We start from the raw sequence: 24,891 nt of genomic DNA on the forward strand, positions 1-24,891 counted from the left end.
AAATCTAAAAGGAAATATCATTGTCTCTCACTAGTTTTCAAACGATATACATAAAAAAAGAAAAGAAAGCAAAGGCTTCATGAGTACGATCAAATCGAGTTTCTTGGCCGCTACAATTTTGATGTTACTATTGTTAGCTCCTACCGTCGATGCTCAATCTAGTGCCGATGTTGTTTTTTCTTTGAAAAGATATGGTAACATAGTGTCTGGTACTGACATCATGAAGGTAAATATATAATATGAACATCAATATTATCACTAGTTGAGCTGATCAATTGTTTGCTATAAGTTTTTGTTAGTTGTGAAATGTCGGCTTTAGCAAATGCATGGAGGGATGCATGCACGTCCAATCGTTCTAGTGCAATTTTTATTCCAGGAGGGATATTTAGAGTAAAGCAAGGGAAGTTTGAAGGACCTTGTAATAGCCGAATTGACTTTCAACTTCGAGGAACATTGCAGGCACTAAAAAGTCTTCCCGGAGATAATTGGATCACTTTTGCACGTGTTGATAGATTGACATTATCAGGTGAAGGAGTTTTTGATGGCCAAGGAAAGGCAGCTTGGAAAAGGAACAATTGCCACAAATGCATAAATTGTGCCCAACTCCCGGTTGTAAGTAATATTCCTTTAGCTTTCCTTCTCAATCTCATGCATCTTGTTGTTTTTGAAAGAGCCTCTTACATGTCTTCTCTAATGTTCTGACATTTACGATTTGGTCAATGTTCTTCATTTTCTAGAGGATAATCTTTAAACAATCCAGGGAAAAAGTAAATTTTTTTTGAGTTTTCAATTTTATTGGGTTCTATTCAAATTTTTAGCATCATTACCGACTCTCACAAAATATTATTTGATTATACAAAATGTTTAGAGTTTGAGGTTCAACTTCATCACCAATTCAACCGTTAAGAGAATAACATCACTTGATAGCAAGAACTTCTATATCAATGTCATCGGCTGCAACAACCTCACATTCCATAATATCAATATAATGGCACCAGAAAACAATCCCAACACTGATGGAATACACATCGGTCGATCAAATAGATCACAATCACAAAGTCCAAAATTGCAATTGGAGATGATTGCATTTCTCTTGGAGATTGAAGCAAACTAATTGAAGTCACCAATGTGACGTGCGGACCAGGACATGGAATAAACATCGGAAGTCTTGGAAGATACACTAACGAAGAACCTGTTGAAGGTGTCATCGTAAAGAACTGCACGTTAAATAACACCACTAATGGTGTTAGGATCAAAACGTGGCCAGCTTCTGCGGCTAGCGGCACCGCCACCAATATGCACTTTTTGGACATTATAATGGTCAATGTTAGCAACCCTATTCTAATAGACCAAGAGTATTGTCCGTGGAATCAGTGCAATCGGTAGGTATGGATCGCATTCTCAAACCTTTGATTCATTGTTTCATTATAAGTTCACAAATAAACCATTTGTTGTCTCATTTTAATTTTCAGATTCCTTACAAAATTAAGATGAGTATAGTGAGCTTCAAGAACATTAGAGGAAGTTCTGCAACTCCGCTGGCAATCAAACTTATTTGCAGCCGTCACTTACTATGTGACGATGTAAAAGTAAGCAACATTGACCTCACTTACAATGGAATAAAAGGTCCTATTTCCTCCCAATGCACGAATGTGAAACCTATCATTTCATTAAGACAGAACCCCAAGATATGCTCCTCTCTTATGTTGTCCCATGAATTGTTCATTGCCATACAATTTCAAAATAATAGACAGCCTTAATTAAAAAAGTAGACTGCCTCTATCCATTTGACTCTCATTCTTTTGAGTTTCTTTTGTTGTACTTTTCGAAATAAATAAGATGGTCGAATGTTTGAAGGAGACTTTGTGTCGTGAACAACCTAATGTTTTTAGTACCTCGACCTTATATAATAAACTGGTTCCAGTCTTATTTTTCGTTCTAGATTTGAATTTGAAATAAGACAATGTAACTGTAACAACCATTATTAAAAAAAAACTAATCCATAACTCAAGGAAAGAATCTTTAACCAACAAAAATATCTAACTCCTCTTTCCGTTTACCCTAAACAAATTAATTACCATTAAAAATCTTTTAGACAGAATCGATAAGTTAGATCGAATCTCCTAACTATATCCGTCCCATATGGCACACATCCATCATTATCGTTAAAGAAGAATTGACATTAGAGGTGACTAATCTAGCAAGTCGTGTCCTTAAATCTATCTTTTTCGTCAATCATGTAATTTTCGTTGCAACTTTTGGATATGACTTCAAAAAATTTAGGTTTCAGATTAGAAAATTAAGTGACAAGTATTAATATGTATTTTAGGAATTTACATTTAATATTGAATTATCTACCTATTTATCCCGACCAAGTTTAGTTTTAGGAAAAATGTCGATAGTCCTAGAAAAATTAAATATCAAAAGTAGCTAAATGTTCTAGGAGTTTAATGCACAGGAACTCATCAAAATTGGCCCAAATCCGTGCTAAATAAGGCCAACAAACAACATAAATCACAAAAGAGAGAAAATAAAAACAAAACTTGGTCTCGATCCATAATGCTATGTTTTGTGTTTTCAAGTCTTAAGATATTTGTTGTTCGTGAGTTTAGCTGGGTCGAGTTGAGATATCTTTGAGGCCTAAGTAAGTTAATTGGATCATAAATTTATTCAACTCAAACAACCCTTATTACATAATTAAATCTTTTGATTTTTATGTTTAGAATAATATCTTAAAAAAAAAAAAAGAAAAGGGAACTAAGCCATTTGGAAATGGCAAATGGTACCCATGCTAGATTTGGACCACGATTTCGAATTTGGATTCAGCAACTAGCAACTGATATACCTACATTACCAACTTATCTTGAATTGCTTATAAGAGTGAAAACTATCCACACAAACCAACACAATTTTTTGTAGCATGTTTTTTCCTTACTCACATGCCTCCTAAGATGTAATCTCATGCCTAAAATTTGGACCACGATTTGGAATCCAAATTTGGCATCTGATGGCCCCCACAATTCCTTGCATCTTTAATGATATGGTCACATTAGTTACTTGTTTTAAATTGTTCCTAGGAGTGAAAACTATCTCTAAAAATCACGTTGCCTACTTTTGGTGGTTCAATCATAAGACTCAAAAGTTAAGCGTGTTTAGTTTCAAACAATATTATGTTTGGCTACCTCTTGAAATTGTCTTAACAAACATGTGGGTAAAGCAAAATATGCTAAAAACAACTCATGTTGATCCGTAAGAATAATTTTCCTTCTTAGAAACACTTCATGAGGAGTAAATAATATGGTCATATTGCAAAAGATGTCGAAAAATGCTGGAGCCATTGGGTGTCAAATTCATACTAAAAAATTTGGTTCAAATCCTGTTCATGGGACATTACACTAATCGGTTTAAGGGGTTCTTGTTTTGTTTTGTTTGTTTTTTTTTTTTTTTTTTTTTTTTTTTTGAGATGTAATCCTGTTCATGTCTCCTAAGATGTAATCCGTTTGGAAAAATCTCTCCAGATGTAATTTCATTCTCCAAAGAAAGGGGGAGAGATTGGTCTGTTATTACTCGGAGAATGTTTGCAAATAATATATTTACATATTTAATATTATTATGATATAATACCTCATCTAAACTATATTTAAATATTATAAGATATCCTAATATATATTTAATTAATTTGAACTTGATTCAAATTTCAAATATATTTTTATTTAATGTATAATAATTTAATATTTAATGGTATCATATATAATAAATATATTTGTCTTTTTAAATATATTTAATATATTAAATATTAATTTGAAACCTTCAAATTAAATATATTTTCTCAATTTATTTAATATCTAATATATAAATATTAGTTTGACACTTCAAATTAAATTTATTTTCCCCTTTATATTTAATATATCTAATTATTTTAAATATCAATTTGAACACTTCAAATATTCTTTCAAATAAATTGAACCTTTAACGTTGTTATGAGCTAGCAAGAAAACCTTATGGACCTACCGATTATAAGCTCCAGTGATACAAAATTAATTAATTAAACTCTTTAATTAATCAATTTCCATTCATTAACTATAGGTCACTCCACTATAGACCTAGAGTTGCACTCTTATGTACTGTAGGACAAGTTATTTCCATTGATAAAATCATTACAAGCAAGTCGATCCTTCACGAGTTGTTCATAATTGTAGCTGGGTCAAAAGTCCGTTTTACCCCTGTAATTACATTTTTCAACTTAAGTACCACTAATTCTCTAATAAACAATTTGTTTATGATCCAATCATAAACCAAGTCCCTCTTGGGCCAGAGAGAGGGTGGGGCCCCATTGTTCAAGTCCCGAAATCAGTACTTAAGAGAACAACTCATCTAGTTTCCTCATCTGGAAAAGAGTGAATTTCATCTCATGATATTATGTTTCAAACTCCCTGATTGGTCAAGTCCCTAAAATTGTAGGCACATTGAATCGGCCTAAAGAGCCATTCTCACCCATGTAAATTAAAGAACAAGCCCTCACTGGCAGGAGTTCATAACTCACTCAGGATTAAGATCGACTCGCATATGATCATTGTGTGAAATATTAATCTTCTCAATTAACGGATTTATAAAGAGAGATTAAACATTTATTTGTCCAGTCTTATACAAACTCATTGTATAGGGTAGCCCCACTTACATGTCTCCATATGAACGATTTGAATCAAATCATTTGTAACCATTACAAAGTGGGTCGTATCAATAGTGTTACCAAGATAAGGCATCCAACTTTATCCATATACTATAGACTTTTTAGGTTATTACTTGAACACGATCCTCTTGTATGTCAACCAAATACGGTTCAAGATTACATTAATAACCTTGGATTTTCATACCATGGATAACAATTAAATTACAAATAAACTAATAAAAATTATTGTTAAAAACTAAATAATTAATTACGAGGCTTTAGGGCATAAATTCCAACAAATATGACATGTATTAAGTGACAACTATATGTACGTAGTCTAGAAAAACTGATATGAACCAAGAGACATCAATCATACAATATACTTCAATGAAGATATGAAGAGAAGGTTGTCAAAATTATCAAAAGATTTTTCAATTCATGCTACATTGAAGAAGAATGAAGTTTGATTGTTGTAAATTTTGGGTGGGTTGCAATTTAGAGTAATTTAGAGTTATTGTATGATTGATGTCTCTTGGTTCATATCATTCTATGCAACTCTATGTAGTTTAGGTTGCATGTAGAATCATTCAAGCTCGACATGATCAATCTTGCTTGTGGAGTGATTCGTATCTCAATCAAGTGTTCTTGTCTTGAGATATTTGATCAACAAGAATCATTGAAGCTAGACATGATCAATCTTGCTTGTGGAGTGATTCAAATCTCAAAAAAAGTGTTCTTGACTTGAGATATTCGATCAACAAGGTAATCCGAATCTTACTCCCCTTGTAGTTGATTCCTTATCATATCATTTGGTATCAGAGCTTCAGGCTCAAGATTGGATATATGTTTCCTTTGCGTTTATTTTCAATTTGTTTTTATCTTTATAGTTTTTAATCGACCCAAAATAAAAAAATCCAATCTGGGCTCTACTAAAAAAATTTGAGAGGTGAGAATGAGAGCTTCATTTGTGTAAATGAGTGCAAACAGAGTGGCCTAAAATTTCTTGAGTGTATACACGTGAGAGAGTGTTGCGAGGTCGTCTATATTTCCATATCTTTTTTTTTTTTTTTTTTTTTTTTGCAGCAAAGTTGCACAAATAGATTCGAGGACGAATCCTCTTGAAGAAGTGGAGAATGATATGAACCGAGAGACATCAATCATACAATATACTTCAATGAAGATGTGAAGAAAATGTTGTCAAAATTATCAAGCAATTCATGCCACATTGAAGAGGAATGAAGTTTGATTGTTATTTAAGACTTTTAATTTACTTTAGGTTACAATTACATAATGGTTAATTATCGCCATTAAGTATGAATGTTACAACTCTTGGAATGTCTTTAATAGTTTCATTTTGAGGCTATATAAAGCCATGTATGTTGTATTTGTAAGTAGACTTGGGAAATATAGAAAGAAGCATTTGTGCTTTTCTTTAGCCAATGGCTAAGTTTCTTTGCAATTCTATGTAGTTTAGATTGCATGTAGAATCATTCAAGCTCGACATGATCAATCTTGCTTGTGGAGTGATTCGAATCTCAAATAAGTGTTTGAGATATTTGATCAACAAGAGTCATTCAAGCTAGACATGATCGATCTTGCTTGTGGAGTGATTCGAATCTCAATCAAGTGTTCTTGCCTTAGGTTGTCAAAATTATCAAAAGATGTTTCAATTCATGCTACATTGAAGTATATTGTATGATTGATGTCTCTTGGTTCATATCAAAAACACCTCAAGTCGACAATTCCTCTGTGACTTCTAAGCTCCCAAGAACCCTATCGCCACGATCTGTAGCTTCACGGACCTGAAAAAGAAATGTAAATAGGAATGAGTATAAATATATTTAATAAGCAACATACTTATAGGCTCTTATCGCATCCATGTCAGAGTAGGGAACCACCAGCTTACTCTATAGGCTCTAGAGTTTCACAGTCTTGGTACAGACACTTGGGCAGAAGATTTAACCTTCATAGCGGTATCCGACATCTAAGGATGATGCGCTACGACATATAACTTTGTACCAGGTGAGGAACATGGTGAGTGTCAGCCTGCTTGTCGTCAATGGAGGAGTGAACTGGCAAACCCGTCGCACAGGCCATGAGATCATCCAAGGTTGGGGCGTGCTACTTTTCGATACAAGCCAGCTCGAAAAGTTATTGATGATGTTAATATAACACATGAGAAAGCAATTTGGATCTTAGGCACTCTTAGAACATCAATTATAGTAAATAACTAGCATGTTCATAAGTATTAAAACTCAAGGTGTTTTAGTACTAACCTTTTGTAGTTTAAATTCCTTTTTCCTCACGAATCGGTTTCGAACCACCACTAGTGTCTTCTCCACTATTCTCCGACCTTAGAACGGGATTGTGGAATCCGTTGAGTGACTAAACTTGGGAGGGATTTAGTATATATGAACAGAGAGTTTGTGAGAGTTTTTCTCATGGTTTTTGGAAGGGAGAAGTTCATGTACCTTGATCACTCTATTTATAGAGTTATGTTTGCATGTTGATGCAAATTTGAGATCACCAAATTTTGACACTCAATATTCCACTCAAATGTTTGGGATTATGTGGCAAACATGCAAGTTTGAGTTCACCAAATTTTGACACTCAAAATAATATTTAAATTTGTCTGTGGGTTTATTTGGCAAGCATGCAAGTTTGGTTAAACCAAATTTTGACATCCCAAAATTCCACTAACTCAAACATGGATTCTTCCATCGAGTGAAGCCAACCTTCTTATTTTCTTCATTTTAATTCAACAATTAATTTGAATAATTAATTTCAAATTAAGTAATATTAAATGATTAATTAAACCATTTAATTAATATTTAATATTAATTCAAATCCCAATCCCAATCAATTTCGACACATATTTGATTAAAATATTTAAATCTTATTTAAATATCTCAGATTCTCTTTTTTATTTAATTCATAAATAAAACAAAAAAAGGGTTAAATACATCGTATATATGTAGCGCATATTCCCTAATTTGAATTCGAACACTTCGAACCCACTCGTCACACTGTTCTATGGTTTAGTTCGATATGAGCTAGTAGAGAGACCTAATGGACCTATAGATCATGAGCTCCAACAATCCAAGATTAACCGGTTAAATTCATTAACCTTGTTAACCAACACTCGTTAACTACTAAGACACTCCACTATAGCCTAGTAGTTGCACTCCCCTCACTATAGATATATTTTTGTCCATTTGATATAACTATGATTAGTAAGTCGATCCTTCACAAGTTGTTCGTAACTAGAGTTGGGTCAATTAACCGTTTTACCCCTGAAGTTACTTCTTGTTTCTTATGTCCCACTGATCCTCTTATGAACAATTGGTTTGTGGTCAAACTAGTAAACCGAATCCCTCTCAGGCCAATGCGAGGGTGGGCCCCTTGTTTAATACCTAGAGTCAGTACCTAAGGGAACTACCTCTCTTCTATCCCTAAAAGTAGGTAGGAGCGAATTCCATCTTGCACCCCACGCCCCAGCCATTCACCTAGTGTTACCCCTGAAATGGGAGACCTATTGAGTCGGCGAACTCGAGTCACTCTCACCCATGCAATTCTAAGGATAATTTCGAATAAACAGAAGTTCATGGTTAGCTCAGGATTAAGATAGAGTTACCTAGGTCATTGAATGAAAAGAAAATCAGTCTCAACAGTAAACGACATTATAAAGTGAGAGTGATTTTCTTCATGGTCCAATCTTATTCAATACTCATTGCGTAGGACGCCACCACTCACATGTCTCCGCATGTACAATTTAGTAATCACATTGTTATGTCATATACAAAAGTGGGCCGCATCCACAGTGTCCCCAAGATAAGGTACTCAGCCTTATCCTTGTACTATAGATTATTTTGACTATATACTTGAACTTGATCCACTCTTATGTTTCTACATATAGTTCAAGTAATCATACTATAGCTAGAGTATTCTTAGTTTATTCGATTTAGATTAACGATAGTAAAATACAATTTATTCAATAACAATCTTTACTGAATAAACATCAATGATAACTTTATTGAAAATAGAATATGTTTTTATTTACAAACTATGAGTTTTAGGACATAAAACCCAACAACCTGCATGATCAACATCCTCCCATAGGAAATCCTCACATAGGAAGAATCTTATGTGCAGGTTAACCTCTAACTACTTGCGTGTTCAATGTTCTACCATAGGATGGACCCACCATGCAGAATAGTCAATCTACCACTGAGTATCACAATCCTAACCAATGTAACACCTCGCTTGATGGTATCGTACAAGAGTGGAAAGGTGAGTGGAAACTAGTTGAACGCCATACCAGCTACTATCGGTTTAGAAATCTTTCTTCTACATCCTGAGGTACTTAGGTGGCCTTCTAGGTCTCAAGGGTGGTTAGGCGGTCTTGGTAGGGACTCAAGTCTCCACTCTCATAATTCCTGACTCCTTGAGTCTTTCATGGTTCAGAGTTGTAGGTTCTCACCATCTAATCATCCCTCATGATTCCACTTTACGACAACCATGTTTATGCACTCTACATATATATCAAATTTTGTGTCATGTGCTGACCATGGAACCCTTCACAATCTTTCACGAACTTTTTCCAAATTCTGGTGCATAACATGTGCTATCCAACTAATCCATAGAGATTATATTCTTCTTGAGACCAGAAATATATCTAAACTTCTTTAATGTCCTGATTTCTTACTCGAGTTTGTTTGCAGACATCTCCATTGATTTCAATCATCAAGGTTTTTCTTGTCGGCAAGATACACCTTAAAAAAAAATTCGGATTTGAAATTTTGAAACAATTTCTTACTTAGAGTAGAATGGAATAATGCGCCTAAATCCAAAATCCAAGATTCAATCGAGCTGTCCACAATAAGAATTATTGCAACACGTTACGTTTAGCATGTTTGGAGATTTTTTTCGGTTCTTTGATTTTCATCGTCCTTGTTTGTTTGGGCTCTTTCATTTACTTTTTCCCCTTTGATCAACACTAAGAGCATTGCCTTACGAATCTCCAATTTTCCGTTTTCAAATACTTTCGCTGAGAACTAAATCTCAAATTTAATTAAACTTCAACTTATTAGATATTTGGGAACGGTTGTTTGCGACAACAACAGTATCCCACAACTGTAAAGAGGACATCAAAATCAGTTCTTTAATTTAATCTTCAAAATTAATTTCCACCGAACTCAGTTGACTTAAAATCATATTGAATTCATTTATATGATCCACAACAGATCTACCTTCAGACATTTGTAGATTGAAAAATCTTCGAATCAAATACACCTTGTTCATACTCAACGGTTTTTCGTACCTATTTAATAGCGCCTTCAATAGAACTTACATTATCTTCTCCTTGATAATGTGAAACGCCACATTTTTTGACAGTGTCAACCAAATCAACCCTAAGGCCTGCCGATCCTTGAGCTTTCGCTGCTCTGTGGTTATGATATTTGGTTTCACCCCAATAGAGATTCATGGAGATCTTTCTGGTACAGAAAATCTTCCATCTACATCTTCTAGAAACCAAAATTGGATCAATTGAACTTCTCTCAATTCCAATCTTTGAGCTTTCCATCTTCACATATGTTATAACCAAGATCAAATTTGAGTCATACATACTTATGCGTCTGTCATGTTTTCATTATGTTTTCAGGCATCTTCGCTACGAGAGAAGCATCAAGGTCTTGCATGGCCAACAAATCAGTAACTTTGCGCCAAACACCAAAATTATTGATTCCATCAAATTTTTCTACTTCAAGATTAAAACTCAAAATTCTCGATCCACATCCTGATTTAATATCAGATGACTCTGCCATTTGTAACAAGTAATCTGGATGAAAGTAGAAAAATACAATTCTTGAAAATTGATTTTCAAGAAAATAAGCACGATTGTGAGCATGTTTTGTAGTTGATGGGGTCAAAACTTTTAGAATACCCCAAATACCACAACCAGGCTTTGATACCACTTGTACAAAAATGATACAACCTTCAAAGCTCTAATACCATTTGTTATGCCCCGAAATGCTACAACCACAAAACTATGATATCAATTGTTGTACCAATAGTGGAAGCAAGATCAAATGTACTCACAACACCAACTAATGAAATTTTAACAAAAAGACAAAGATTTATGTGGTTCAGAGACAAGAAATTCCCCTACATCCACGTATAGCCACCAATCACTAATAATCAAAGTGTTTACAAGTATACTAATAATCAAAGTGTTTACAAGTGAATACTTCACTCTCACGCTACAAAGTCTCTTACAAAAAAGTTTATCCAAAATGTCACTCAAAATACAATGTGACACACAAACTCAATCAAATTCCGATATCCTCAATCTCCTAGACAAACCCTTTATATAGGGATAATTGAGGTAGAATATGAATGTTATATATATACTAAATGAGGATTAATAACCAAAATAAATAAGATATTAATTAAAAGGGTTAAAGATTAAATAACCAAATTAATATTTTTATTTAACCAAAACGAGTTAATAACTAAATTAAATAAAAAAATTTATGACAATTTACAACAAGTTCATAATTTGCTTAATCGGTGGAGATGATTACCAATTTAACCTTAAGAGTCAACTTTTTTGAGAACAACGGTAACGACCCTAATTTTCTTTAACCTAATTAGTGACGTCACTTATGCATACATAACTTATTAAGCGTAAGCTCATCATAAATAACCTTCTATTTCGTAATCGAACCAAAACATCCTTATCTCTAAAAATAAACTTTCAAATAACTGAATTTAAAAATGAATCCGCTCCCAAACAACCTTATCTCCAAAAATAAACTTTCAGATAACTGAATTTAAGAATGAATCTAGACTTTCAAATAACTGAATTTGAAACAACCCTAACTCTAAAAATAAACTTTCAAATAAATGAATTTAAAAATGAATCCGCTCCAAAAATAAACTTTCAAATAAATGAATTTAAAAATGAATCCGCTCCAAAACAACCTTATCTCCAAAAATAAACTATCAGATAACTGAATTTAAGAATGAATTAGAATTTCAAATAACTGAATTTAAAAATAAATCAATGTAACTTAAAACAATCGAATGGTAAACTCCTAAAAATATCCCATCTCCAAGGTTCTCAGCTTCCGTACATTGGCTTACCTCCTAAAAATATCTCATCTCCACGTTCAAATAACTGAATTTAAAAATGAATCTAAATAAAGCTCTTACCTCCTAAAAATATCCCATCTCCACCTTCAAATAACTGAATTTAAAAATGAATCTAAATAAAGCTAAATGAATTTAAAAATAAATCAAAATAAAGCAATACTGTAACGTAAAACAGTCCAAGGGTAAACTCCTAAAAATATCCCATCTCCAATTTACATGTGTTCTCAGCTTCAAGCTTGGTCAACCGTACATTGTTGCCATGCCTTTACCCGAAAAAAAAATGTAGGGTCTTTACCTAAAAATGTAGGTAACACGTGGCTTGAGGCTGGAGTATTTTATGAAATACTCAGTAAGTCACCCACTATTGGGGTTAGGAATGCAAACACATGCATCATATGAGCGGGACCTTGACTTTTCATAAACTTTTCATAGCCTTGGGAGCTTTCCTATTCTGTGTAGGGTTGGGTGTGTGGTACTCCTTCACACAGCTTTCCTATTCTGGGTAGGGTTGGGTGTGTGGTACTCCTTCACACACGACCCATGTACGTGTACATGGACCCACCAGGCGACCTCGTAAACATACCCCCTGGACCTGACTTGGTCGAGCACAACGTGTTACACGTAGCCGAACACCACAGAATAGAAAAGGGCCCGCATGATATCATGACAAACATAAATATCGTATTTCATTCTTTCGTAACATAAAGGGGAAGAATCTCGATGCACGTGACATACATCATGAGGTCCCTTAACATATCTAACATGACATTACATAAGTAGTGCTAACATCGCATATATGTTTCTTACATTACATGGCGTCTCACATGACCCACATTACATGGCATACTACATAACACGATTGTGAGCACGTTTCATGGTTGATGGGGGTCAAAACTTTTAGAATTCCCGAAATACGACAACCACGCTTTGATACCAGTTGTTGTGTGCCGAAATGCTCCACAAAACTATGATACCAATTGTTGTACCAATAGTGGAGGCAAGATCGAAAATGGCTTTAATCTTATATTATAATAAAGTTAATACAACCTTCAAAGCTCTGATACCACTTGTTGTGTGCCGAAATGCTACAACCACAAAACTATGATACCAATTGTTGTACCAATAGTGGAAGCAAGATCGAAAAATGGCTTTAATCTTATATTATAATAAAGTTAATTGTAGCTTTTGTTGGGGTTCAAGTTGTTACAAGAATTCAACATATAAACAGGTACCTACGACATATAACGTTCATGTTGTAAATGGACATTTGGGGAACGATCCTCTTTTGTTGACGGAAAGAAATATTCTCTATTCTATTCAATGTACTAGCTCACAATCATGGAGAATACGTACTAAAGGGCAATAATGCTCTAAACGGGTGCTCTAACCAACTGAGCTACAAGAGCTACTTGAAACAAAAAACATACCAATTCTTAAATCACCAAACGAATAAACACCCAAGCTAGTGTATCATAAAATACAAACCAAAAGACATATTTATATGAATGAGAAAAATAAGCAAAATACTAATTTGTCTTTTTAATGTAAACCCAAATCAAATAAAATTGTATTACGAAATAGATATGTTATGAAACTCTTGAAATTCGATCTAATATTACTGTTGAAGAACAAGATGTTTAGATCTAAATTATCCAAGAAACCACAAAACGATAAGCAATCAATCCAAGAGAAAGTTTTTGAACCGATTACCTCAATGATTAAGATAAAGAGTAAAAAGGAAAAAAAAACAAAAAAACTCATTTATAAACTCATGATTCGAATCGCTTCACAGAATAACTCAGTCAAGCCTACTTGCATAACTCTAGCACGTAAATCTAAACACAAGAAATGCAAAAGAACAAGTTCATGGGTAAAGAAGCATACTATTCAACTTTTATTCTAATATCCAAAATCTTTGTACCATACTAATAACATAAATGACTATTTATAACCTTGAAAATAAACCTTTAAAGTAATATATAGTCTATTGAAATGTTGTAAATGTCTTGTCCATCAATACCATAACGTCCATTAATTAATTTTAACTTAGAATTTTAATATAATATTATAATGTGAAAAAAATACTATAAAACATCTCTAAATTTAAACACCTACCCTACAATCTTATTATCCACCAAGAAGTTTTTGTGGCATAATTAAGACACCTTATTCGTTCATTCTCCCATTCTTCAAGAGGATTCGTCCTCGAATTCAATTGATTTCCTTGTAATGCAAACTTAAAATTATTTTCATTCCGTGGTTTTAATCTTGTCGAGGTCTTCCCTTTTATCTTTAAGTCATGCATGGATGTAAAAGTGAAATGGGAGTGCCGCTTCCTATGCAGCCCATTGGTCTTATTTTTTTCCATGAGTTAGATATTGGCACGAGTTGAAATTAATTATTCAAACTTGCTTTATAATAAGAATTTTAATTTTCGACAAGAATTCAACCGAAAAGGTAGATACACATAGATTGAGTGCTCCCCTTAGAAAGAAAATTCTTTTACTTCCAAGTTTCTGTATTTGTACCTTTGGTATACAAAATATTGTTCCCCTAAAAAACTAGAATCATTTTTCTTTTTAGTCTCTATACCCACGTCAAATATTTCTTTTTATTTTTCATTTTCTTCACTTTTTGTCTCTAATGGCCATTGAGCAACATATAATTTGTATACTGTATTTGCTCGCCTACCTAGAACCTAAAGCTCGGATACGAAATGACCGCTCTAACCAACTAAGCTACAAGAGCCACTTCGAAAAGTATTTGTACCTTTGGTATACAAAATATTGTTCTAAAAAACTAGAATCATTTTTCTTTTTAGTCTCTATACCCACGTCAAATTTAAAGTCCATCAAATATAATATCAATAATATCAATATAATGACACCAGAAAACAGTCCAAACTCTGATGGAATACACATCGGTCCATCAAATAAGATCACAATCACAAAGTCCAAAATTGCAACTGGAGATGATTGCATTTCTCTTGGAGATGGAAGCAAACTAATTGAAGTCACCAACGTGACGTGCAGACCAGGACATGGAATAAGCATCGGAAGTCTTGGAAGATACACTAACGAAGAACTTGTTGAAGGTGTCATCGTAAAGAACTGCACGTTAATTAACACCACTAATGGTGTTAGGATCAAAACGTGGCCAGCTTCTGCTGCTAGCAGCACCGCCACCAATATGCACTTTTTGGACATTATAATGGTCAATGTTAGCAACCTATTCTAATAGACCAAGAGTATTGTCCGTGGAATCAGTGCAATCGGCAGGTATGGATCGCATTCTCGAACCTTTCATTCATTTTTTCATTATAACTTAACAAATAAACCATTTGTTGTCTCATTTTAATTTTTAGATTCCTTCAAAAATTAAGATTAGTACAGTGAGCTTCAAGAACATTAGAGGAAGTTCTGCAACTCTGCTGGCAATCAAACTTATTTGCAGCCGTCACTTACCATGTGACGATGTAAAAGTAAGCAACATTGACCTCACTTACAATGGAATAAAAGGTCCTATTTCTTCCCAATGCACGAATGTGAAACCTATCATTTCAGGAAGACCGAACCCCAAGATATGCTCCTCTCCTTATGTTGTCCAATGGATTGTTCATTGCCATAGAACTTCAAATATAATAGACAACCTTAATTAAAAAAGAAGACCGCCTCTATCCATTTGACTCTCATTCTTTTGAGTTTCTTTTGTTGTACTTTTCGAAATAAATAAGATGGTCGACTGTTTGAAGGAGACTTTGTGTCGTGAACAACCTAATGTTTTTATTACCACCACCTTATATAATAAAATTGTTCCAAGTCTTGTTTTTTTCGTTCTAGTTTTGAATTCGAAATAAGACAATGTAATTGTAACAACCATTATTAAAAAAAAAACTAATGGATTACTCAAGAAAAGAATCTTTAACCAACAAAAATATCTAACTCTTTCAATTAGTTACCCTAAACAAATCAATTACCATTAGAAATCTTTTAGACAGAATGGATGAGTTAGATTTAATCTCCTAACTACTTCCCATATTGCACAGATCCATCTTTATTGTTAAAGAAGAATTAAAATTTGAGGTGAGTAATCCAACAAGTCGTGTCCTTAAATCTATCTTTTTCATCAATAGTGTAATTTTGGTTGCAACTTTTGGATATGACTTGTTAAAATTTAGCTTTCAGATTAGAAAATTAAGTGACAAGTATTAATATGTATTTTAGGAATTTACATTTAATATCGAATTATCTACCTATTTATCCCGACCAAGTTTAGTTATAGGAAAAATGTCGATAGTCCTAGAAAAATTAAATATCAAAAGTAGCTAAATGTTATAGGAGTTTAATGTACCAGAACTCATCAAAATTTGCCCAAATCCATGGTAAATAAGGCCAAAAAATAATAGAAATCACAAAAGAGAGAAAATAAAAACAGAATTTGGTCTTGATCGATGATGCTATGTTTCGTGTTTTCAAGTCTTAAGATATTTGTTGTTCGTGAGTTTAGCTGGGTCGAGTTGAGATATTTTTAGACCTATCGCAATTAATTGGATCATAAATTTATTCAACTCAAACAACCCTTACTACATAATTAAATCTTTTGATTTTATTGTTTAGAATAAAATCTTAAGAATAAGAAAAAGAAAAAAAAAAGGAACTAACCAATTTGGAAATGGCAAATGTTTCCCTGCTAAGATTTGGACCACGATTTCAAATTTGGATTCAGCAACTAGCAACTGATACCCTTGACGTTCCCCTGCATCTACCATGACATACCTACATTACCAACTTATCTTGAATTGCTTATAAGAGTGAAAACTATCCACACAAACCAACACCATTTTTTGTAGCATGCTTTTTCCTTACTCACATGCCTCCTAAGATGTAATCTCATACCTAAAATTTGGACCAGGATTTCTTGCATCTGATGGCCCCCACAATTTCTTGCATCTTCAATGATATGGTCACATTAGTTACTTGTTTTGAATTGCTCCTAGGAGTGAAAACTATCTCTAAAAATCATGTTGCCTACTTTGATGCTTCAAGCATAAGACTCAAAAGTTAAGAGTGTTTAGTTTCGAACAATATTATGTTTGGCTACCTCTTGAAATTTTCTTAACAAACATGTGGGTAAAGACAAAATATGCTAAAAACAACTCATGTTGATCGGTAAGAATAATCTCCCTGCTTAGAAACACTTCATGAGGAGTAAATAATGTGGTCATATTGCAAAAGATGTCAAATGCTAGAGCCATTGGGTGTCAAATTCATACTAAAAAATTTGGTTCATATCTTGTTCATGGAACATTACATAAATCGGTTTAAGAGGTTCTTGCTTTTTTTTTTTTTTTTTTTTTTTTTTCTGGAGATGTAATCCGTTTCATGCCTCCTAAGATGTACTCGGTTTCGAGAAATTTCTCGAGATGTAATTTCATTTTTGAGAGAAAGAGAGAGAGATTGGTGTGTTTGGCTCAACCCGAGAGTCTATTTATAGAGACTCTTCAAGAATTTTTGTCAATAATATATTTACATATTTAATATTACTAGGATATAATACCTTATACAAACTATATTTAAATATTATAAGATATCCTAATATATATTTAATTAATTTAAATCTCATTCAAATTTTAAATATATTTTTATTTAATGTATCATACATTAATTGATTTAATATTTAATTGTATCTCATACAATAAATATATTTTTCTTTTTTTATATATTTAATATATTAAATATTAATTTGAAACCTTCAAATTAAATATATTTTCTCAATTTATTTAATATATCTAATATATTCAATATTAGTTTGACATTTCAAATTAAATTTATTTTCTCCTTTATATTTAATATATCTAATATATTAAATACCAATTTCAACCCTTCAAATTTTCTTTCAAATAAATTGAACCTTTAGCGTTACTATGAGCTAGCAAGGAAACCCTATGGACCTACCGATTACAAGCTCCAATGATACAAAATTAATTAATTAAACTTTTTAATTAATCAATTTCCATTCATTAACGGTAGGTCACTCCACTATAAACCTAGAGTTGCACTCTTATGCACTGTAGGACAAGTTATGTCCATTGATATAATCATTACAAGCAAGTCGATCCTTCACTAGTTGTCCATAACTACAGCAGGGTCAAAAGTCCGTTTTACCCCTGTAATTACATTTTTCAACTTAAATACCACTGATTCTCTAATAAACAATTTGTTTATGATCCAATCATAAACTAAGTCCCTCTCGGACCAGTGAGAGGGTGGGGCCCCATTGTTCAAGTCCCGAAATAAGTACTTAAGAGAACAACTCATCTAGTTTCCTCGTATGGGAAGGAGTGAATTTCATCTCATGATATTATGTTCCAAACTCCCTATTTGGTCAAGTCCCTAAAATGGTAGGCATATTGAATCGGCCTAAAGGGCAATTCTCACCCATGTAAATTAAAGGACAAGCCCTCACAGGCAGGAGTTCATAACTCACTCAGGATTAAGATCGACTCGCACATAATCATCGTGTGAAATATTAATCTTCTCAATTAACGGATTTATAAAGAGAGATTAATCATTTCTTGGTTCAGTCTTATACAAACTCATTGTATAGGGTACCCCCACTTACATGTCTCCACATGAACGATTTGAATCAAATCATTTGTAACAATTACAAAGTCTGTCATATCAATAGTGTTACCAGGATAAGACATCCAACTTTATCCATATACTATAGACTCTTTAGGTTATTACTTGAACACGATCCTCTTGTATGTCAACCAAATACTGTTCAAGATTACATTAATAACCTTGGATTTTCATACCATGGATAACAATTAAATTATAAATAAAATAATAAAAATTATTGTTAAAAACCTAAATAATTAATTACGAGGCTTTAAGGCATAAATCCCAACAAATATGACATGTATTAAGTGACAACTATATGTACGTAGTCTAGAAAAACGCCTCAAGTTGACAATTCCTCTCTGACTTCTAAGCTCCCGAGAACCCTATCACCACGATCGGTAGCTTCACAGACCTGAAAAAGAAATGTAAATAAGAATGAGTATAAATATATTCAGTAAGCAACATACTTATAGGCTCTTATCGCATCCATGTCATAGTAGGGAACCACCAACTTACTCTATAGGCTCTAGAGTTTCAACAATCTTGGTACACACACCTGAGCAGAAGATTTAACCTTCGTAGCGGTATCCGACGTCTGAGGATGAGGCGCTACGACATATAACTTTGTACCAGGTGAGGAACATGGTGAGTGCCAGCCTGCTCGTCGTCCATGGAGGAGTGAACTGGCGAACCCGTCGCACAGGCCATGAGATCGCCCAAGGTTGGGGCGTGCTACTTTCCGATACAAGCCAGCTCGACAAGTTATTGATGGTGTTAATATAAAACATGCGGAAGCAATTTGGATCTTAGGAACTCTTAGAACATCAATTATAGTAAATAACTAGCTTGTTCATAAGTATTAAAACTCAAGGTATTTGAGTACTAACCTTTTGTAGTTCAAATTCCTTTTTCCTCATGAATCGGTTTCGAACCACCACTAGTGTCTTCTCCACTATTCTCCGGCCTTAGAATGGAATTGTGTAATCCGATGAGTGACTAAACTTGGGAGTGATTTAGTATATATGAAGAGAGAGTTTGTGAGAGTTTTTCTCAAGGTTTTCGAAGGGAGAAGTTCCATGTACCTTGATCACTCTGTTTATAGAGTTATGTTTGCATGTTCATGTAAATTTGAGATCGCCAAATTTGACACTCAATATTCCACTCAAATGTTTGGGATTATGTGGCAAGCATGCAAGTTTGAGCTCACCAAATTTTCACACTAAAAATAACACTAAAATTTGTGGGGTTTATTTGGCAAGCATGCAAGTTTGGTTAAACCAAATTTTGACACCTCAAAATTCCATTGACTCAAACATCGATTTTTCCATTAGTGAAGACAACATTTTGACTTTCTTCATTTTAATTCGGTAACTAATTTGAAATTATTATATTAAAGGATTAATTAAACTATTTAATTAATATTTATTATTAATTCAAATGCCAATCCCAATCCCAATCAATTCCGACACATATTTCACTAAAATATTTAAATCTTATTTAAATATCTGAGATTCTCTCTTTTTGTTTAATTCGTAAATAAAACAAAAATGCGGTTAAATATATCTTATATATGTAGCGTATATTCCCTAATTTGAATTCGAACACTTCGAACCCACTCGTCACCTGTTCTATGGTTTAGTCCGATATGAGCTAGCAGAGGGACCTAATGGACCTATAAATCATGGACTCCAACGATCCAAGATTAACTGGTTAAATTCATTAACCTTGTTAACCAACACTCGTTAACTACTAGGACACTCCACTATAGCCTAGTAGTTGCACTCCCCTCACTATATATATATATATTTATGTCCATTTGATATAACCATGATTAGTAAGTCGATCCTTCACAGATTGTTGGTAACTAGAGCTGGGTCAATTAACCGTTTTACCCCTGAAGTTACTTCTTGTTCCTTATGTCCCATTGATCCTCTAATGAAAAATTGGTTTATGATCCAACCACCGAATCCCTCTCAGGCCAATGAGAGGGTGGGGCCCCTTGTTTAAGACCTGGAGTTAGTACTTAAGGGAACTACCTCTCTTCTATCCCCAAAAGTGGGTAGGAGCGAATTCCATCTTGCACCCCACGTCCCCAGCCTATTGAGTTGGCGAACTCGAGCCACTCTCACCCATGCCAATCTAAGGATAATTTCGAATAAATAGGAGTTCAAGGTTAGCTCAGAATTAAGATCGAGTTACCTAGGTCATTGAATGAAAAGTAAATAAGTCTCAACAGTAAACGACATTATAAAGTGAGAGTGATTTTCTTCATGGTCCGATCTTATGCAATACTCATTGCATAGGACGCCCCCACTCACATGTCTCTGCATGTACAATTTAGTGATCACATTGTTTATGTCATATACAAAAGTGGACCGCATCCATAGTGTCCCCAAGATAAGGTACTCAGCCTTATCCCTGTACTATAGATCATTTTGACTATATACTTGAACTTGATCCACTCTTATGTCTCTACATATAGTTCAAGTACTCATACTATAGCCAGAGTATTCTTAGTTTATTGGATTTAGATTAACGATCGTAAAATACACTTTATTCAATAACAATCTTTACTGAATAAACATCAATGATAACTTTATTGAAAATAGAATATGTTTTTATTTACAAACTATGAGTTTTAGGACATAAAATCCAACTATTTTGTGACGATGATTTTCCTTTTTCATCAGCTTCACAAACTTTGACGTTAGCTCCTTCAACTCCCATTTTACCACTTCATGATTCATCCTACTCAAACATCCATTCTAGTCCTCCCCCACCTTCTATTCCTTCACCTACTACCTCGTTGTCTCCTCCGCCTTCTATTCCTTCTCCAGATACACCCACTAATTCTAATCTTATCCCACCTGATACATCAGTTCCACTCTGACGTTCTACTCGTACAAAACAGCCTCCAGCTTGTTATAATGATAATGAGATGTCTTCTGGAGCCAATCATTTAACCTCTAGCTCAATTCTGAACACTGGCACAAGGTATCCCTTTCATGATTACTTTTCATTCTCTCGTTTTTCTCCTACTCAAAGTGGTTTTCTAGCTCTTATTACAGTCCAGACATAACCTAAAACCTATGATGAGGAAGTTGGCGACCCATTATGGCAGCAGGCTATGAATGATGAAATTGCAGCCTTGGAACGTAATCATACTCGGTCTCAAAGAAATTCAACATCTCAAGACTAGTTTACTCGAGAAATTCCTTATCAAAGATTTAGGGAATTTGAAATATTTTCTAGGCATTGAATTTTCTAGGTCTAGAAAAGAAATTTTTATCTCCCAAAGAAAGTATGCTCTAGACATTTTTCAAGACACAGGTCTAACATGAGCACGTCCAGAAAGATTTCCTATGGAGCAAAATCTGAAACTTTCTTTAACAAAAGGGGAGAAGTTGAATGATCCAAGTAAATACAAACGGTTGATTGGCAGATTAACATATTTATCAATTGCTAGGCCTGACATAGTGTATTCAGTTCGTATGCTTAGTCAATTTATGCATGAACCAAGAAAACCACATTGGGAGGTAGCTCTTCGAGTTCTAAGATACCTCAAAGGTACTCCTAGTCAAGAACTTGTACTACCATCTGAAAACAACTTAAGATTACAAGCATATTGTGATTCAGACTGGGGCGGTTGTCGAACTTCCAGATGATCAATTTCTTGGTTCTGCATTTTCCTTGGAAATTCAATTATTCATTGGAAGTCTAAAAAACAAATCAATGTGTCCAGATCATCAGCAGAAGCTGAGTATCATCAAACCATGTTATTCATGAAAGTACGAAACACATAGAAATAAATTGTCATATAGTTCGAGAAAAATTACAAGCTGTAATCATCAAACCATGTTATGTTTCGACTAAAATGCAATTTGTAGATATTTTCACTAAAACATTGGGAAGACGTCAGTTCGAATTTTTGAAAGACAAGTTCGGTGTGATTGACAGACACTCTCCAACTTGAGGGGGAGTATTAAGATATAATATTAGGAGAATATATTATAATAATTAGTGTTGGAATATATCTTATACATTCTTAATTAATATTTTTGTTACTTTATGATTTGATTAGTAGTATATTTTATTTGACTCTCAAGATTTAGTTAGTTAATATTTTCCCTTAATTTTTTAATTTTAGGTAATCGTCGGTAGCTTGTATCCTATTTAAACATTGTGAATATTAATGAAGATGTAACTTTCTGTCCCAATTCTATTTCTCATTCTTAACATAACTCCAAGTCAGAAATGAATGATCCAAGTAGATACAGACGGTTGATTGGAAGATTAATATATTTATCCGTTACTAGGCCTGACATAGTGTATTCAGTTCGTGTGCTTAGTCAATTTATGCATGAACCAAGAAAACCACATTGGGAGGCAACTCTTCGAGTTCTGAGATACATCAAAGGTATTCCTGGTCAAGGACTTGTAGTACCACCTGAATTCAACTTAAGATTACAAGCATATTGCGATTCAGACTGGGGCGGTTGTCGAACTTCCAGACCATTAATTTCTAGGTTCTGCATTTTCCTTGGAAATTCAATTATTCCTTGGAAGTCTAAAAAGCAAACCAATGTGTCCAGATCATCAGCAGAAGCCGAGTGTCGAGCGGTGACAAATACTTGTTTAGAGTTTAGCTTGGTTAAGATACATTCTTCAAGACTTGAAAGTTCCACTGTCCGAACCAGCATTATTGTATTGTGATAATCAAGCATCATTACAGATAGCAGCCAATCCAGTTTTTCATAAACGTACGAAACACATAGAAATAGATTGTCATATAGTTCGAAGAAAATTACAAGCTAGAATCATCAAACCATGTTATGTTTCGACTAAAATGCAATTGGCGGATATTTTCACTAAAAATTTGGGAAGAAGTCAGTTCGATTTTTTGAAAGACAAGTTCGGTGTGATTGACAGCCACTCTCCAACTTGAGGGGGAGTATTAAGATATAATATTAGGAGAATATATTATAATAATTAGTGTTGGAATATATCTTATACATTCTTAATTAATATTTTTTTTACTTTATGATTTGATTAGTAGTATATTTTATTTGACTCTCAAGATTTAGTTAGTTAATATTTTCCCTTAATTTTAGGTATTCGTCGGTAGCTTGTATCCTATTTAAACATTGTGAATATTAATGAAGATGTAACTTTCTGTCCCAATTCTATTTCTCATTCTTAACATAACTCCAAGTCAGAAATAGAACGGGCCTAATTACTTACAAAAGAAACAAGAACAAGAAAAGAAAGAGTGTGGTGTCCTAGCTTATCAAGGACACGAAAAAGAGCCTACAAGTAGGCTACTTGCTGAGTCTTGTACTCCTTCCTTATTTTGCATTTTTTTTTTCAGGTAATAAGGAGCTAGTCGAGGTTGGGAGCGGACTCCGAAGCAGGTGTCATAGACAAGCCTCACCCGTCGTCTTCAACCCATTTGTTTTGAAATATTTTGTGTTCGTTCCTTATTCGGTGTTTTAACTATTATGTTGTGTTTTAATTACTCATGTATGAACACTGTTTTGTTTTAAGTAATGTTATGTTTTAAATACTGTTTGTTTTATTTCGTGAAAGTTTACTCACCTTTTTGGAGTATCGAGTCAGACCGGTCCTTACATATGATGACCAGATAAAAGCCTCGTTGGGCTAGGTCATGAAACACTATGAAATTAGTCTAGGTGAAGGACCCGAACGACCATAACATAAAATTAATTTTCATATTATAGTTTTACTTTTTTAATTAAAAATTTTAGAGAGAAATAACAGTTTCAATCATATATTTTTCCATTTAAAAAATAACAGTTATCAATCACGGTTCTATTTTTATTATAAACTATTTAACAACAGTAAAAAAAATAATAATAATAAAAGAATTAATTAATAATAACTAATCCCTACCCTCTCCCAATAACTACCACCCTAAAATACTCAACTAACTTCTTCTCACAAAACCATATGTTACAAAAAAGAAAATAATGAATTAGAAATACAAACAAATGGGTTAGTTTATTTATTTATTTATTTTTGGGTTATTACCAGATCAACGGTTATCTTCCATTACACTCTTTTTCAACTATAAAGAGTGAAACAAATCATGCACAAACAAATGTGTTCATACCCATCTCTTTTTCTCTCCCATTTCAACCACATGAGTTTATTTTCAACACTTGCACTTTCTCTCTTAATTTCATTATTCTTTGCTAACCAAGTGACTACCATCGAAGGATCATTCCTCCAAAACCCAAAGATTATGGTCAAGATAACAAATGCTCTAAAATCTAAAAATCAGCTCGCTGTTCACTGCAAATCAAGCAATGATGACTTGGGAGTCCACATGCTGACTCCTTTGGCCAGCTACGACTTCAGTTTTCGTCCAAATTTATGGGGCACAACATTGTTTTACTGTTCCTTCCAATGGCCTAGCTCGTTTCA

General features: G+C 33.7%; 2 pseudogenes; both read left to right on the top strand.

The window, feature by feature from the left end:
• The first annotated feature begins 306 nt into the window (after positions 1 to 306).
• On the top strand, positions 307 to 1,760 carry LOC147789971 (exopolygalacturonase pseudogene; annotated as a pseudogene).
• Positions 1,761 to 14,704: 12,944 nt separating this feature from the next.
• On the top strand, positions 14,705 to 15,061 carry LOC147789972 (polygalacturonase pseudogene; annotated as a pseudogene).
• Positions 15,062 to 24,891: the final 9,830 nt, after the last annotated feature.

The sequence above is a fragment of the Cucurbita pepo genome, chromosome 12, assembly GCF_057944985.1.
Source record: "Cucurbita pepo subsp. pepo isolate OVF chromosome 12, ASM5794498v1, whole genome shotgun sequence".
In the NCBI taxonomy this organism is placed as follows: Eukaryota; Viridiplantae; Streptophyta; class Magnoliopsida; order Cucurbitales; family Cucurbitaceae; genus Cucurbita; species Cucurbita pepo.